The sequence below is a fragment of the Anas acuta genome, chromosome 3, assembly GCF_963932015.1.
Source record: "Anas acuta chromosome 3, bAnaAcu1.1, whole genome shotgun sequence".
Classification (NCBI taxonomy): Eukaryota; Metazoa; Chordata; class Aves; order Anseriformes; family Anatidae; genus Anas; species Anas acuta.
Genome location: NC_088981.1, coordinates 7,299,059 through 7,315,842, shown reverse-complemented (window position 1 = coordinate 7,315,842; position 16,784 = coordinate 7,299,059). Strand labels below are relative to the sequence as shown.

Below are 16,784 nucleotides of genomic sequence, written 5' to 3'. Positions count from 1 at the left end.
GTTGATGGTTGGACTTGATGATAAAGAAGGTCTTCTCTACCCTAGATCATTCTGTGATTCTGTGGGCAGAAAATCCTGGCTTTGAAAGGAGACACCAGGGGTCCCCACTGCTGTGGGCCACTGTTTCTGTTGCCCAGTGCCCTGGCTGTCCCGTCTGATGAAGACGGATCCTTGTGAGGCTCAGCAAACAAACATCCACAAGTTTCTGGAAAGCCCCATATCTCCTGGGTGCATGGTTTGGGGTCACCAAGCTCCTGAGACTGGAGGCTGCCTTGTTTTTCTCTTTATAATGCACATTAAGATATGGGCTGACCAGAAAGAGGCATGATACGGCTGTTGTTTCTCTCCTCTTTTGTGACAGCACCACCAGTGGGGAGCTGAAAGGCAGAGGGCCAACCCCAAAGCCCCCCAGCTGGTGCAACGATGCACACCAGGATCTTCCCATGGGCTGGTCCCAGATCCCTGTGCCTCAATTTCCACCCTGTAAGATCAGGAAGGCAGGATCTGTTTTTATGTTTAGGCAACACACAGAGGGACACTTTTGGGGCAGGAGCCCCCCATACACTCAGGTTCATTCCCATTCACAGAGCATCAGGCAAATGGGATATGCTGAATGCTGTCTTGAGCTACACACAGCAGGGCAATGATTTTCCTCACTACCCTGACATCTATTTTTAAACTATTGCATATGTTTCCTTTCATTACCAGTCACACTCATTTGCTTTGAAAGGAGGTTACAAATAAGGAGAAAGCCCCTCGTTAATTAAGTGACTGGATGGGTCCATGCCTTTGGCTGAAGTGATTTATTGCCTCCTCCCTCTCTCAGCAGCCACACAGACTTAAAGGCTGCACGAGGAAGAGCTGCTCAGCTCTGGTTTTGGAACAAACTGGGCAAACACCAGTGTTTAAGAGACAGGATTAACCCAAGCTGTTGGCTCTCTGCCTTTTAACCTCTTGGTTCCTTGGAATTGGACAATCCCAGAATAGCTGAGGTAGGAAGGGACCTCTGAGGCCCTCTGCTTGAGGCCCCTGCTCAAGCAGGGCCACCCAGAGCTGCTCGCCCAGGACCACATCCAAATCCCCAAGGAGGAGACCCCACAGCCTCCGTGGCACCCTGTGCCAGGGCTCCGTCACCCACACAGTTAAGAAGAGCTGCCTGATGCTCAGGGGGAACCTCGTGTTCCAGTTTGTGCTCACTGCCTCTTGTCCTGGCACTGGACAGTGCTGCACAGAGCCTGGCTCTGCCCTCTGTGCACCCTCCCTTCAGGGATTTACACACACTGATGAGATCCCCCCAAGCCTCCTTTGCTCCAGGCTGAAGAGCCCCAGCTCACTCAGGCTCCCCCCATAGGAGAGGTGCTCCAGCCCCTTCATCGCTTGGTAGCCATGGACACAGGCAGAACAAAGGCACCGACGTTTCCTAAAATCTCATTCTACAGGCATAGAAAATCACGGAAATTACCCCATCTTCTGCTAACCCAGACGATAATGTCTGCCATCCTCAGAGTCAGCCCCAGCAGCTGACTTACAGACAGGTCTCTGGCTGCTTCCAGGGAGAAGGCCAGAAAGTGCCACCAGGAGAAAAACAATATAAAGGAATAACGCAATGGAAAAAAAAAAAAAAAGTTTTAAACAAGCTTCAACAGCCATCATGGAAGCAGAAAATAAGATCCTGGCCTCCAACAAGGTGTTCAAATGCCTTGGTTCTGCGCATCAGAAGAGCTCAGGCAGGCAACCAGAAGGATGTTATTTGGAGCAGCTTGCTGGCTTTCCCTGGAGTTTAATAATAGCAACTGTATTTATAAGACTAAAATGTTTTTGTTAAAAGGCTAAGTAGTGGTATGTCACGCTAGTCACTTTAATTTAAAATAAATTCTAAAAGTTCTCACTGGAAAGGCTTGCAGCAAACTATAAATACATGCAATATGCAGATGGAGTTTTTTGAAAGCAGATTTATTCTTCTTCAGAGACACTAAATTGCACAAGAGCACGGCATTTCTGTGGCACAAATTTCCAGAGGCCCCGGGAGTCAGGATTTCTAACTGATCTCGCTGCAGTTATATTCTTTTTAGCCCTTCTGCGTGGAGTAGCCACGAATCCCTGGATTCCCATCGCACGGACAGAACCCGTCCCCAGCTTCGGGAGAAGCCAGTGAAGGATGCATGCGACCCTTTTCATCGCATGCGTCCATCTCCTTCGCAAGCCTGGAATTTTGGATCCCAGTGGCTTCCCCTCTCCTGGTGCTCGCAGGGAGCCTCGCAGCGCTGCTGATGGTCTCTCTTTGGCTCCTGAGCGCTGCTGGAGCGCGTGATGCCAGACGTGTGTGTTGCCCTAGCAGCAGTCCCACAGCAAAGCAACAGAGCTGCGGCATGGCACGGAGGGCAGAGGTCCTCCACGGCCATGTGGGGCCTCAGCCCCCATCCCTCCAGCACACCCTGGGGATAAGCAGCTCCGAGGCACGCTCCCCTCGAAAGCCCTTTGCCAGGGGCAGCAGTTGTAAAAGACAATGCCAGTGAATTCCTTAGAAGGGGCTGAAGTTAGCCTGCTACCAGATAGCGGGAAATATTTATAATGATCACTTCCAACTGCAGCCTTTCATCTAAAATCTAAACAGAAAGCTGAAATCCCCAGGCCTGTAAGTTGATACCTTGGCTATATATGGTCAAAGAAAAGGATGCTAAGTTCCTAGCAATGAGATCCATTAACCTCTGTTAAAATTAACAAGCCCGCATCGTCAATCAGCTTTGAGGCATGATTGCCACGCGGCGTGCGCGAAGAGCTCTGCTTTCCCGGGGATGTCTCAGCGTGCTGCGCTCACCACCATATCTGCAACAGCGCCTGGAAATGCACAGAGACGCCCCCCTGCCTCATGCTGTCCTGAATTATCAAGCTCTATTAACTATTGCAAAGTCATCGGGGGACCCACAGGGCTCTGGAAGAGCAGCACCGCTGGGCAGAGGCAGGGCATTTTGCATGATGCTCACTGGCAAGGAGCGGTGGTGTTGTTTTTTTTTCCTTTTTCTTTTTTTTTTTCTTTTTTTTTTTTTTCTGGTGCTCAGGTTTGCAGAAACAGGATGGAGGTGTTTCTTGCTGCTGCCCTCCTCTGCTCCTAGCTGAGGCTTTGCTAATGTAACACCCCAGATGTCAGCATTGTCTTCCCTTCCTTTGGCTGGCCAATTTTTGCCTACCTCCCAGCTTTTAGGTTTAGTGTGAGACTGAAAGAGGTGCTGATTCTGGCTGTGCTGTGCCACTGGGAGGGCAAGGCCATCACCTCTTGGGTGAACCACAGGGTAGGGATGCGTGCTCAGGTAGGACTGCAGACACATGGGCTTGAAAACCAGCGTGGCAGATATGGGGGAAGAGAATGGGTCCATAGCCCTTGAAGAATCATTAGCTTTGGCCTGAGATATATCAGCAGCTTTCCCCGTCACGCTGCTGAGCCCATGCACACCATCACAGAGATGGTTTTGTGCTCAGAAGCTGGCACCCCTGCTCTCAGTCCGCTACGTGGAGGCTTCCAACAGCTCGCCCATAACGTTAATGGTAAACCAGTCAAGTGGGCTTGCCAGCGTGCATTCGTCTGGAGCTGGAGCCCACGACACTTGGTTCTCATTGAGAGATCAGTGACTGCGCAGGGCGTCCCACAAGGCAGCCCGACAGGCAGATGAGCTCCAGTCCCGCCGGGGCAGGCTGCTGCTTTTTCACTGCGGCTGGATGCCTCCCCTGCTACCAATTAACTTCGTGTAACTCCGTTTTGAGAAAACAGCAGTGAACATCTGAATTTCTGAAACAGAGATTATAAAAGAAAATGCATGCTTCCTTTTCTGAGACCTAACGTGCTGCCTCAACCTGCTTATTGTTACCGGGCAAACAGCAGCAAATTCATTTCTGCATATGTCCTGCCATATGCGGTGACAAAACCACGAGAACCGTTTCTATTTAAACACAAGCCCTCTTTTGTTTCTCTTTCTGTAACTCACGCTGCATCTCAGCAGAGCACAGTCACAAAACCACCAACCACCCAGGTTTTGCTCTCAATCAATGCCAAAGTGCCGCTAAAATCAACTGGCTTTGCCACAGCAAACGGCGAGCTCGCGGGGCAGAAGCAACCATCAAACATGACGAGCCTCTCTGCAGTGACGGCGAGGGAGAAGAGGCTGGCTTGAGAGCTGCAGTTTAAAATAACAATAAAAAAAAATTAAAAATAAACCACCACAGCTTTTGCTGGTAATGATTATGTGGGATGTATCTCGCAGTGCATATTTGGCCACAGAAACATCTTGAGATGATGAAGGTGAAGACAGTAATTCTGATATGCTGCTTTTTGTCTAGTTCTGAGCATGAGAGTGGAGCTCTGGGGCAGCCCCTTACATCCTCCCCAGAATACTATAGAGGGGTCATGCAGGGTGCAAAGCACCCGACAGTGGCCCCAGGCTGCTCCCAGCTCCTGCAATATGACAATGTCCCTGTGAGGTCCCCTGCTTGCAGGGTTCTGCATTTATCCTGGCACCTCGCAGCAGATCTTCCAGGAAACCACCTGGTCAGGGTGCACAGCCTTCAAGTGCTGGCATCTCCACCGCACCTCGAGACAGGCTGTCTGCAAGTCACTTCTTGCTGCTAAAAATACCCTTATTCTATATATCCACAGGTTTGCAGATGAGAGCTTATGGTTTGGCAGCTCCCCCCTCACCTTACCCTGCTTCTCCAGGACCTGGGAGGGGCACAAGGCCATGAAACTCCGAAAATGAGCAAGGGAAATGGGGGTGGGGGGGACAGAGGGGAAGCTGGGTTTGGACACAAGGTCAATAGGAGGAAAAGCAAGAGATGACTATGGGAAGAAGGTTGAATAGTGTTTTCCAACCCCAGAGGAGCAAAAATAGGGTTATGGCGTGGTGACACCCTGATGCCTGCTGACCCTTCCCAGCTTCCCCACTTGCTCCAGAGCCATTTTGCTGTCAGATGTGATCTTTTCTGCACTCCTCTGAAGCCTGGTTACCTCTGGTCACTGGTTGGATTAGTAACTGTTGGATTTTCTCTCTGAAATTTCAGCAGATAAAACCCGGGGGTTTAGCTACAGGGGAAAGCAAAATCCCCAGGTTTCTCTTCTTTTATACTCAACTAGAGTTTAAAAAACGAGCTGCCTTTGTCTGCAGCCGATAGCTTTGAGATTTCCAAAGAGCTCCTTTGCTGAAGGAGCAGCTGTGGAGCCTACAAATGAGAACAGCCACAAGACAAGCCACAAGCCTTCCTGCTTGAAGGCATTTCCAGCTCTGGCAGTCGCTGAGCTGGCTGGCCCCTGCCAGGCTGCACCACCCTCACACCTCTTCTGCCAGGGATGGGAATTCATCACCTGCCAGGAGCTGAAACCCTGGCACCCCCGTGTACAGGGCAAAGAGCGAGCAGGCTCCCGTTCCCCTGCCGATATGTTCTCCTTCCTCCACTCTGCTCCCAGCTGACAAGATAATGAGGAAGAAGAAGTACAAGGCTGAAAAAAAACACATCTCTGGTGAGAGCATTTCAAAAGGCAGCCAGCTTCCAGCAGGCAAGAACTATTTGCCACCACATCAATTACGTACGGAGATGAGAGAAGGTGGTTGACAATGAGGAATTAGATAATGAAAGCTCTGACATAACTCATACCTCCTCCTCCACCACATTTGAACCCCAGCCGGTGTGACTTCACCTCTACAGCGGGACCCTGGCACGGGGCCTGCCCAGCTCAGGAAATTCCTACAAGTCACTGTGTGTTTCTGCCACTGAGAACAGGAGTAGACATTTTATTTTGCCCCAGATGTCTTCTCTAAAAACAAATCAAATACCCCCATAAAATCTCTGTGATTCCTCTTTCTCTAGATTTTTATAATGAAAAACAAGCGAACTTCTGTGATAAGTTTCCAGTTTTCCTCATTTTCACTGAGAGGAGAAATTGTAGTGAGGAATCTCTGAGGAAATACCCACAGTCAAACATTTCCCCAGGCCCAGCTGTTGTAGGACTGAAAACCTACATGCCTGTACAATGCCTGTCCCCCAGGGACGTAACTGAAATGACCTGTGCAGGCCACCTCGAGCAGCCTCCACACACGGAGCTGTGACACGTTCGTGGCTTAGATCAGCTGTGAGATGAAGCCTTTCTTCGCAGGCTGTCACTGGCTTTAAAAAACTGATGGCCTCCATCTCGACACGGCCTGCCTGCAGCCAGCAGCCTGATCCCACCGTGAAGAATTAAACCTCGCTCAGGTGTCACTTGGTCTGCTTGGACACACCAGCAGGCAGAGGAGATCCTCAGGAGACACGAGGTGGGCTTCCCTGGGGGATTTACCAGCGAAAGGAGAGAAATCTCACAGGCAAGGGGAAAGCTCACAACCTGCTCGGTCCCTGCTTGCCTGTTTCATGCAGTAGGCTCACACCACCCTACCGCATTAATGCCACTCGTCTCTTTCCGTGTTAGCAGTCATTAGTGCCGTGGTGCCGGGGAGCTAACTGCTGCCAAATCAAGGCCCCCGCTCACAGCAGCTGGTGCAAAGAGAACATCATTTTTGCTTCATTTTTAATGATCCAAATGCAAGCCTAAAGCTACCCGCGCTCAAATGCGTTAGCAGAGCTCACCAGTTCCCCTCTAATTAGTACATGTGCCGAGGCTCAAGAAGAGATAAACGAATAAAGCTCATGCCACAAACCAAAGGGCTCTGTGCCCTGCTCCCCGCAGCTGCTGCTGGACATCACCACACTCAGCTCTGGATGCAAAGCAGCTCTGCAACTCCTCCACGCTCCTTTGCAGGATTTTCTGTCACGTAACGAGGGTGCTAGAAGCAACTCACTGCTTGCAAGGAGCTGTCGCACAAGCTGCATGACATATATACCTTTCAACCTGCTTTTTTTTTTTTTTTTTTAAAGACATTGTAATCCTGAAGTGTTACTGCTTTGACTTTTGCCATTTTTTTTTTTTTGTTTGTTTGTTTTTTCTTTAAAGCATTTGCCTGAAATTCAGACCCCGCTTAAGTTTCCAGAGTCAGTGAATGAAAGCTTGGTGCAAGCCGTAACTTGAATTTTCTGTGAAGCAATAAATTAAAAATAAATAAATAAATCACAACTCCTACTTCAGTTGGTCTCTCCAGACTGCCAAACTAATTTATGCACTTGCAACTTTCCTCAAAAGTGGAGCTTTCTTCCCTAAGTAAATACTATTCGCAAAAATCAGTATTTTTTCCCTGATTTACAGCAAAGTAATTTTAAACCTCTGCTCTCATTGGGACAGAAGGCATCGACACAATGACAAATACGGAGCTTTTCACGCTACCTTTCTCCTTTCTGTCTCTTACGGGTACATGGACCTAGCCACCCACACAAAGTGTTGCTACCTTGGCACCAAAATGCTGATCACTAACAGGACAGTTCAGACCACTTTAGCTCTCCCTTCTCCATGCACCATTTGAAATCGAGTTGGCCTTGACGGTGATTTTTCTTGGCAAGGCCCGAAGAATTCTCTTTTCCTTGTTGCTTTTACTGTGGCTGCCTAGTGCCAAGCCAGGGCTCTCCCTGCAAGCACACTGAAGCTGAAACTCGTGCAATACCGGCTCAGTGAATTTAAGACATGGATGTCAAATTCATGCTGTAGCAAGAGCCCAGCAGCTTTTCACAACTGGCCATCGCAAACACCAGCAGCCCAGCCTTGCTCTTGGCTTCAGTGGGACGAGGGGCTTTTGGACATGAACCCAAACATATTGCAGCTCTGCAAGCACTCGCTTGCAGCTGTGGGGGAAGCACTCATACAAATGCGATTTTTCCTTTTTTATCATGTCTTTTCCAGGTCTCTGCTTTGTACCAAGCGTGTGGCAAAGGGTCCAGGTAGGCTGCTGTGGTGCTGCCTTCACCCTGGTGCGAGACTCTCCTCTCCTCCACTGAGCACCCAAGACCCTGCCATAGATGGTCCCAGCGTGGTATCAGCATGCAATTAGCCTGGCCATGAGGTTATGATGATCAGGGCTGAGAATCAAAGCCGCCCTCACCAGCACAGCCTGGCACGGAGGCAATCGATGTCTGCTCTCACAGGTCTCCTCCCTGTGCTGCCAAAGCTCTCCAGCAGCTTCCCAGGATCTCCACTAAAAATGCACTGCTTCAGCAGCGTAACGAGCTCCCCAGGTTAAGTCTTTTACTGACTCCCTGCAAATCACTGAGAGGACAAACTGCTGTTTCAGTTCATTAGCAAGTGCTTTGTAGAAATCTGTTTGTATATTCGCAAGAGACCAAGGCACTCATTCATTCTAGGCCCAGGAAAACTGGCACTGAGGAGCCTCTCACCTTCCCTTTCAGCTCTGCAGGGTGGAGAATAGAGAGCAATTCTCCCCCAAGAAACACAGCAAATTCTCCCCTGGCACAGCAAGGGCCAGACAGGGCTCTCTGGAATCTATTCAGCATTTTTCTTAAAACCCCAACCCTGGGAGCTCTGGGATTCAACAAGAAATTTAATTTTCACCTAAAACACAATGAGTGAAGAACCCCCTGAGGGTTTAGCTCTTGGCACTGCAAAGGAAAACAGCACCAGAAACACTCAGACAAATAAAATAAACCTCATGGCATTGGCATCGCTTGCAGCTCTTGTGAGATTTAAGCAACCAAACCACCAGGGAAGCTGTCTGTGACAGCACTGCAAATGTGACCCACAGGTTCTGCACATGGACCTGGAAGAAACTGGGGATAAAGACCAGGCCAGAGAGAGGAATACCAGGAGACGAGGATGCAGGAAAATGAGCTCAAGGCTTTTGCTTGTGCTTTTCAAACTTACTGCCTTCAGGCACTTTATATTTGCTAATTAAAGCAGGCACCACCTCCTTTCACACCCAAGGCTGAGCTAAAGCCTTTCTTAAGGGTTTGTACGTAGTTGCTGAGGGAGAGGATTTTTAGAAAACTTCAGGTTGCCTCTGCAGTTCTCTGCTAGATGATACAGATCCATCCAAGCTTTCCGTCCTCATCTTTTTTTACTACATTAATACCCAGAAGCACCTTTGGGATAAAAGCTACTCTTGACGCCCACAAAGCTTGCAGGCTCTGCTAGCCCAGAGCACAACAAAAAACGTCTGAACACAAGGCAGGCACTTTGCAGGGAATGCAAACTGCCTCCCTAGCATGGAGAGGGCAAGGTAAAGGATCAGAGGTCAGGGGCTATTTGTGCTCTGAAGGCGAAGGAGCAGGGAGGGGAAGGAGCTGTGTTAGTGGCTACAGCAAGCTCGTGGGAAAATAACCTCAGAGAACCTTGCAGAACTGTGGAGCAAAGGGAAATGTCAGCATGGAGCTCCCTGGAGATGCCAGGAGGCCCTGGCTGGCAGGCACAGGGGCAGGAGCTTTGTCTCCTGCAGTTTGGTTTCTCCTGGGCATTGGGAGAAAAGGCCACAAAGGCTGTTTCTCTGCCTCAGGCCAAGTATACCTGTGATCTTCTCCAATTTCCATTATGTTTTTAGAATAGCCTTGTCTCCTGTTCATCACGTTTCCATCGCTCAGTGTTTAGGTGTCAGAGGAGCAGAGCAATCCCCACATTTAGCCCCCCAAAGGGATCAGGTTCCCATTACCCACTATGGCAAAGGGAGTACACCACGCAGAAATAAGGAGCTGGTATCCCAGTGGAATTTTCCAAGGTCTTCTAATCAGATATGCTTGCCAGGTGAAGTTTCAAATGCGTAGCCCCTCATCCACCACCACCACCTTCAGATCTGTTCATTAGCACCTTCGGGAAGGGCTCTCCAAGACCGCCAGTTCTCAGGGGGCTGACACGCGGTGCTTTAATTGTATATAATTAAATACTGCTCCCTTATCTAGATTTCAAAGTTGGCTGTTGGGGCTTCAGCACCAATGCTCTCTTTCCTGCTAATTAGCTTCCTTAATCCGTGCAGCCTTGCTTCTTCCCCCACGGGGACAGGGCTCTCCTGCAGGGAAGCCTGGATTGCGACTAATTATTAGCAAAGGAGAGAGCCGGCAGGCGAGCACCAGCCCTGTCCCAGATAGTTGTTGTGAGCAAAGGGCCCAGATGGGGTGGCCACAGGGAAGCTCTGAAGGTTGCGTGTGTGTGGACGCGTTCGGTCTTTGCTCCATCTGTAGGTTGCTTTGCATGTTACCCCACCACCCATTCACAGCAGAAGATCACGCAGGATGGAAGCCACCTGCCTGAAGTGCAGCTCACACCATGGTTGCTTTTGCCTGGCTATCACAGGAAAACAGGATAGAGAGAGAGTTCCCAAGACCTCGTCTGACCCAATCCTGTCCTAAAAGAGACAACACGCTGAGCATCTCTAGTAAATCTTCAACCAGTGCCTCTATGTTGACCTCTGCTGTTGACAGAGGTTACCCACTCCCCCAAGCCACGCCTGGGTGGACCCGTATGTACTCGGAGGAAATTCCTTCCTGTCTGATTTGAATCGTCTCCACTGCTGCCTCAAGACCCTGCAGACATGGATTGCCCTTTACATAGCTCAAGGCTTAGCTCTTCCCTAGGCTGCTGTCTAAATTAAACAGTCTGAGTTCTCGCAGCCTCTCTCTGTGGGTCACATTTCTCAGACCACCAGTCATTTTCTGCACTTTCCTCTGGACTCTCCCCAGCTTCTTCTGGAGTCGGTGAATATCTCCGGGATGACGTCGGCCTCATTCATTGCAAAAGCATGACATGGTGAGCTCAGATTTGGCTGCTGGGTCACGATGGCAGCCCCTGCCTCACTCACTCCCCTCCCACTTAAATTTGTGCTTGGGGCAGTTCTTGCACAAGCGCTTGTCTTCACAGCATCCTGCTTCCTCTCGGCCCATCTCTCTAAATCCTCATGCTGGCTTTGATAATGCTTCCAACCTGTCCACGCCACCTGCACACTTCAACAACAAACATTTCCTTTCTGCTCCCAACAAGTTCCAGTTCAGGACGAGCACCTGCTGAACGCCTTTTCACTCCCATCCAGTGCCATGTTTCTCTTTTCAGGCAGGTTTGACCCCATCACCCTAGTGGCCCATTTAGCCAGCACTTCTTCCCAGCAGCACTAAGCTAGGAAACATGAAAAGCCCTTCTGAAGCTGAGTTACGTGACAACTGCTGCTTCTCCTGCACCCAAAAACCTGGCATAAAAGGAAATTAGGTTGGCTTGATAAGATTTGTTCTTGACAAATCTCTGCTGGCTGTTATTCATCTCCTCGTTATCTTCAAGGTACTTACAAATAATGTGTTGATTTATTCGAAGCTCCTCCAGGTACAGAAGCAGACATAATCTGGCTGAACTGCTGCTGAAGGCAGCTCTGGAGCTTGCCCACAGATCTCACCTCTCACCCAGGAAAACTTTCAAGGGGACAGCAAGCAGCTCTCCCTTGGGCATTTCCTGACCAACACAAGGCTTAATGTCAGTATCCACACTCACTCTGGGGACAGGTGGGTTAAATTATCTCCATCCTCCACCTGTGGGCTTCCTGGAGGTTGTCTCCTGATGCCTCCATGAGCACAGACCGAAGCACATCCAAGCAGAATTATGCTTCTCAGTGGGGTGTGATGTTCAGCTCCCTTCCCCTCCTCCCTCTGCACTAAGGTGTGGGCAGGACATCTTCTCCTCTAATTCTCGGCCGGTTCCTGCCCAACCTGACTCTAACCTGACACACCCACGCTGCTCCGTTACACTCTTCCCTGCTCAGCCGACCTATTTTCTGTGGTTTTTATTTTTTTTTTGGTATGATTCTTTCCACGTTCCAGGTCACTGGAGAGCTCGTGAGTCAGGTAAATCTCCCGTTACACTTCCCTCCCTTTCCCCTGTGGTAGGATCATTTGTGCCTGGGCCATTAATACTGACTTTGTTTATATTATTCTTTCCCCGTGTAGGAGTGATAGCTTATCCCCCTAGGTCCCATCACACATCCAGTCACTAAGGAGGAACATAAATTTCAACAAGCAGGCCTGAAGTGTGAATGCAGATCTCCTGAACTAAGCGAATGCAAAGCCCTCTGCAGGCTCTGGTGCCAGGCGAGCCCTGCTCCCCACCTGCATGAGCCAAAGACATCTCATCTCAGATCTTCATCGTTCCCAATGAAACCAGTGCACCTTGGAGCACAGCATCTGCAATCTCCAGGCACGTTTCTTGCCCTTATCTCTTATGTGCTCAGGGGGCAGGTGCTGGGGAGAAAAGGCAGGCATAAACTCAAGGGCTGAGAGCATCTGCACTGGGAAGACATCCTCTGGAAAGGGCTTTGCTCTGATCGCGGGGATTCCAGTCCATGCCCTGGTTCTTCATCAGGGCTCTGTTTCCCACTGCCAGGCGCATTTAATTGTCACTCGGATTGTGTAGGAAGGCATCCAGACACTATGGAAATGGAGCCATATAGGGACTGGACGGCGGCGGCACATGCTGGTCACCCTCTCACTCGCACAGCAGTGGGAATACTTTTTCCCTTACACTGGGATATTTTTAAAGCGGAGAATGCCGTTATTATTTGTTGTCGCCCAGCATCCAGCATCGCCATTCTTGGAAGCCAGCACAGAGCCACCGATGTCAGTGTCAGAAGCGTTATTAGCAGATTTTTTGATATCTCCCCAGATGCCTTCAGGCTCAGTGGTGTTTGACGTGGAGAGGGCTGACCTTCACTGCAACCATGCCCGTGACAAAACAGAGAGCATACCCACCACTTCCAGCGCAGAGAGACCTTCACCAACACCGTGGCTGTGAAAGACTAACCTTTAGTCAAAGCTCCTGCTTTTTGTTCTGTCAGTCTTGCTTCAAGCCCACAAAACTACTTCAGTGCCATCAGCTGAGGTCAGGCCTGGAGGCAAGGTATCAGGGGGAAGAAGGCTGATTCCCAAGCACAACTTGAACTCAGAGCTTGTGTTGGGGTCCTGCACACTTTTTTTGGGTTGCATTTACCTTTCGTTGCTCGAGGACTTGCCATGTGTGCACAGGAGGGAGAGGGATGGGTCCCTGCTCTGTCGATAAAACCTGCGTGCCACAGCTGGTGCAGTGCCACTGCCAGCAGCACTCAGGCATGAGCCAGGGAAGGAAAGGAGACTGCAGAGAGGGACAGGGCTTCTCCTGCCCCCTGCTCTCACCTCCCCGGCAAGGAGCTAAGGAGCTGTGCTGTTCTCCAGGATAACTCTTTCCCACGCCAACAGGTTTTGGTGGGATTGCTGCTTTAATTTCTTAAAACAAGCCTAGATCCTGCGTTTTATAAATTACTACAATGCATTTAATAGGTAGCCTTTTCATAAAGGAGCACAGCGGATGTGTACGCAAGCCCTGATGAAGCTAATAACTGCCTCTCAATGGCTTTCAGAGAGTTATTACATATTTAAGATCCAAGCTCCCTTAATCAACCACAGAGATGCAGCTGGCAGCGGTAAATTGCCAACAACAGCTCATTACAAATAAGGAAACATTGTTTTTTCAAGGACAAAAACCCTATCAGTTCTACAGCTAACCACTCCTGTCCTCACCCCTCTTCCCCCATGTCCCCCCAAGTGACGTGCTGGCACAACTTGCTTCATCCAGTAACATAGCCTCGCTGCCTAATCCCCTCCACAGGGGACGCCATCAAATCAAGTTCCTAGATCTCATGCACACGCAGAATGACTTATTTGGGCAAGCAGCACAGACTGCATCCCGCGCTCACCCTCCCCAGGCAAGCCACAGGCAGGGCTTGTCCTACAAGGCTGTGATGTCTTGCCGCAGGAGCACACCCACTGGCTTTACTCTGGGGAGGACCAGATCAGCTCATAAGACACATAGACACACAGTTCTGAGAATGTACATTGCAGGCTTGAGACGTGGGAATGTTTTTTTTATCAGCCCGTGCATATACACATGGTGTCCACATCACTCCATGCCTGCATGCACAGGACAAGCTGGGTCCAAACGTGGCCATCCAGTGTGCGGCTGGAGGCTCACCACTGCACGTGCAGTTTCCAAGCTCAGACCTTTAGTGGTTCTCCTGAGGCATCTGAGAAACTGAAATCCAGCACCCAGCCCTGTACATCACAAGGTTTCAGCTGCAGGCAGCATCTCCTGATCCTTGAGGCCCCAAGCAGCATTTCTTTGTCCGTCCTCTCTGCGACGCGCAGTAGAGGAGTTGCTACCCTCAGGGATTTTCCATCCTCAGACCAGACCAGGCTTCCTGATTGATGAAGCTGTAGGTAGTGTGGGCACTCACATTTTCATCTTGTGATAGTGAATTTCCTTTTTTTTTTTTTCTTTTCTTTTCTTTTTCTTTTTTTTCTTTTTTTTCCATGCCAAACAACCTAGCCCCAAACTGCTTTGCTTTTCTGCTTGATGTTGGAAGGCTCAGAATGCCCTAAACACAAAGGGAAGCCAAAATTCAGGTCAATCCCCCTGAAGAAAATAATTCAGGCCTGTTTGATTTCTTCCTCATGCATTGAGGTATCAACCATAAGGTGCAAAGCAGCGAACACCACAGCGTGGGGTCACCATTTGTGGTTATTCTTCAGTTATGCACCCAAGAATTAGCCTTTAAGCACTTGCAGGCGGCTGGGAGCAGGGGAAGGCCTTATTTCCCTGGATGCAACTGAGACAAGAGCACAGCAGTTTAAAAGAGACACCCATGGGTGGAAGACATTAAGACTAATTAAGAAAGTTTAGGAGTGCCCAGGAAAGACTAAACATTGTGTGAACAGAGAGGAGAAATAGCAGTGAGAGCGCACCCCATTACAGCTGCATCTTTCCCTCCTGGGACAACCAGCTCTTGGTGGAAGGGGAATGCTTGCTTGCTTCACCTTCAGCCTAGTTTACACCAGTCTCTCTGCCACATTGGGATGCTCCCCTCTCCTCCACCGAGTCCTAATACAAGGCTGGCTGTGCTGGAGGTTTCATTTTTCCTTTGAAGCTGCAAGCCATGGATGCAAAACCGAGCTAGAGAGGTCCCAGGGCTGAGTCAGGATTTTATTTTTTGCTATTTCTGTAGAAATACCTCACCCAACTTCTTCTGGAAAAGAAAAAGGGAACTTAAAAAAGCAGTACTGCTTGGTTCCCCCCGCCACAATCTATATTTATTGACATCGACATTTTTAAAGAGCTCTTGGGAGGGAGGCTGTGTGATCTCCGGGGACATTTTCCATAAAAAACATACGATTTAGCTGGTGTTTGTGTCACTGCTAGCATTTGACTCCTAGAACTATGCTTCCTGAGAAATGCCAAAGCTGGCTCGGACGAGTCATATGTGACGGGCCAACAATTTCACTCCCTAAACCTGCAGCAGACACCTTGTATAAAAACAGCTAAACTATGTGTTTTATGTATTAATACGACAAGATGGATTAACGTAAGATTGACGATGCATTTACAAGTGTAACCTTATAGGTGAAGTAACAATACAATTTGTTAGCTGTATGATTTTACATAACACCTTCCTCACTGACTTTTTCATGCGGTAAAAACTTTTCTGCTCGTGGTGTGTGGGGGCAGACATCCAGAGTGCAGGTTGTAATAGCTCGCTAGCTGCGATGTCAGCTCGAGGGAAGCTGCTATTTCTTGACCACGAAAGAACACACAGTTTTCATACCTCTTTGCAGTCATCTCTGTAAGAGATGCACCTCCTGATGTTTCAAGACAGCAAGGAGAAGAGATACCATCAGCTGGGGTAAAGATTGCTTCCTCCTCCGAGACAGGAGGATGGACTCCTTTTGAGCTATTTGGCGTTCGATCAGGAGACAAAAACACACTGGCCAGACAAACCACTGACCTCTTTTATGATTACGGCACCTGGGGCAGATGGGTGGGCAGGAAGCACCTGTAACATCTTAGTAGTTCATCTTCTCATCAAGAAATCTGTAATCATTAACAGAGATGCAAGGCAAAGCCAGAATCACCTTGCTAAGGATGGTCCCAGAGGAGAGGGTCTCTCTTAAACTTACATTGTAGCACCTATAGATGTCTTGGAGCCCCAGGTGCCTATGCAGCATCACCAATATGCTGGCCTTGCTGGGACACAATTTGGATATCTATAGCTTTCCCACATAGCTGTCAGGATAGAGTATTCCACAGGGGGACCAACATCTTCTCCACTGTACATCTCTGTTTGGACATCTCTACAGCACTTACATTGCTATTTTGTGTATTCAGGGAAAGGAGACATCAACAGATTGATTGCAAAATGGGAAACTCTCTCTGGACTCTGTGAACAAATAGCATGTTATGTAATTGGGCCTTTTAGGAAGTGGAAGAAGGACTCCAGAAGATCAGCGTCCTCCCAGCAGTTCCTAATTTTACTGGGTCTTACCAGCAAACAAGCCCTCTAATAATAGAGACTTGCACAGTTTTCTTTCATCTTTCTGTCCTCCTGCACTTGCCCTACCTTCATTGTTAGAGTCCCAGAGAAACATATCTTGCTCAATTTTATAGAGCTGATCAATACAGCCTAGAATGGCAGAGCTGAAGAGTCATTGAAGACCTTTAGAAAGGGCAGCAAGGCAATCTCTTGGCCACCACAGCACGGGAAATATTGAAGTTTTAGAACTTTATTGAGTCAAAGATGCTGCAGAATTGCACAATTCTACATAGCTAAGATTTAGCTGAAGCACAACACTAACAATGACGTGGCAAACAGGCTTTAACTCTATAGTCCACATATTGTGCTAGCATATCTTTATTCCTATCAGGAACAGGAGGCAGTTGCAGGGAGGCAAGTGAGGATGCCCCTAAGCAGCACCTCAGCTTCAGGACCACCCTGCCTTTGTGCTGCAGGGCTGTCCTGAACTTGCACCCTGGCAGATGTGGACTTGTGGGAACTCTTCTGCAAGTCAGCCCACACCATCCAACACCTGAACAGGGT

The 16,784-nt window shown here is 49.1% G+C and overlaps 1 protein-coding gene and 1 long non-coding RNA gene across 10 annotated transcripts in view; both read right to left on the bottom strand.

Moving 5' to 3' along the window:
• Nucleotides 1-16,784, bottom strand: part of SLC8A1 (solute carrier family 8 member A1) — a 103,472-nt gene that overhangs the window by 58,599 nt on the left and 28,089 nt on the right. The window lies entirely within an intron of this gene.
• Nucleotides 2,537-15,940, bottom strand: LOC137853287 (uncharacterized). Its single transcript, XR_011094369.1, has 3 exons — nt 15,516-15,940; nt 11,185-14,939; nt 2,537-11,087 (listed from the first exon to the last, which is right to left on the bottom strand). It is a non-coding gene; the product is annotated as an uncharacterized lncRNA (long non-coding RNA).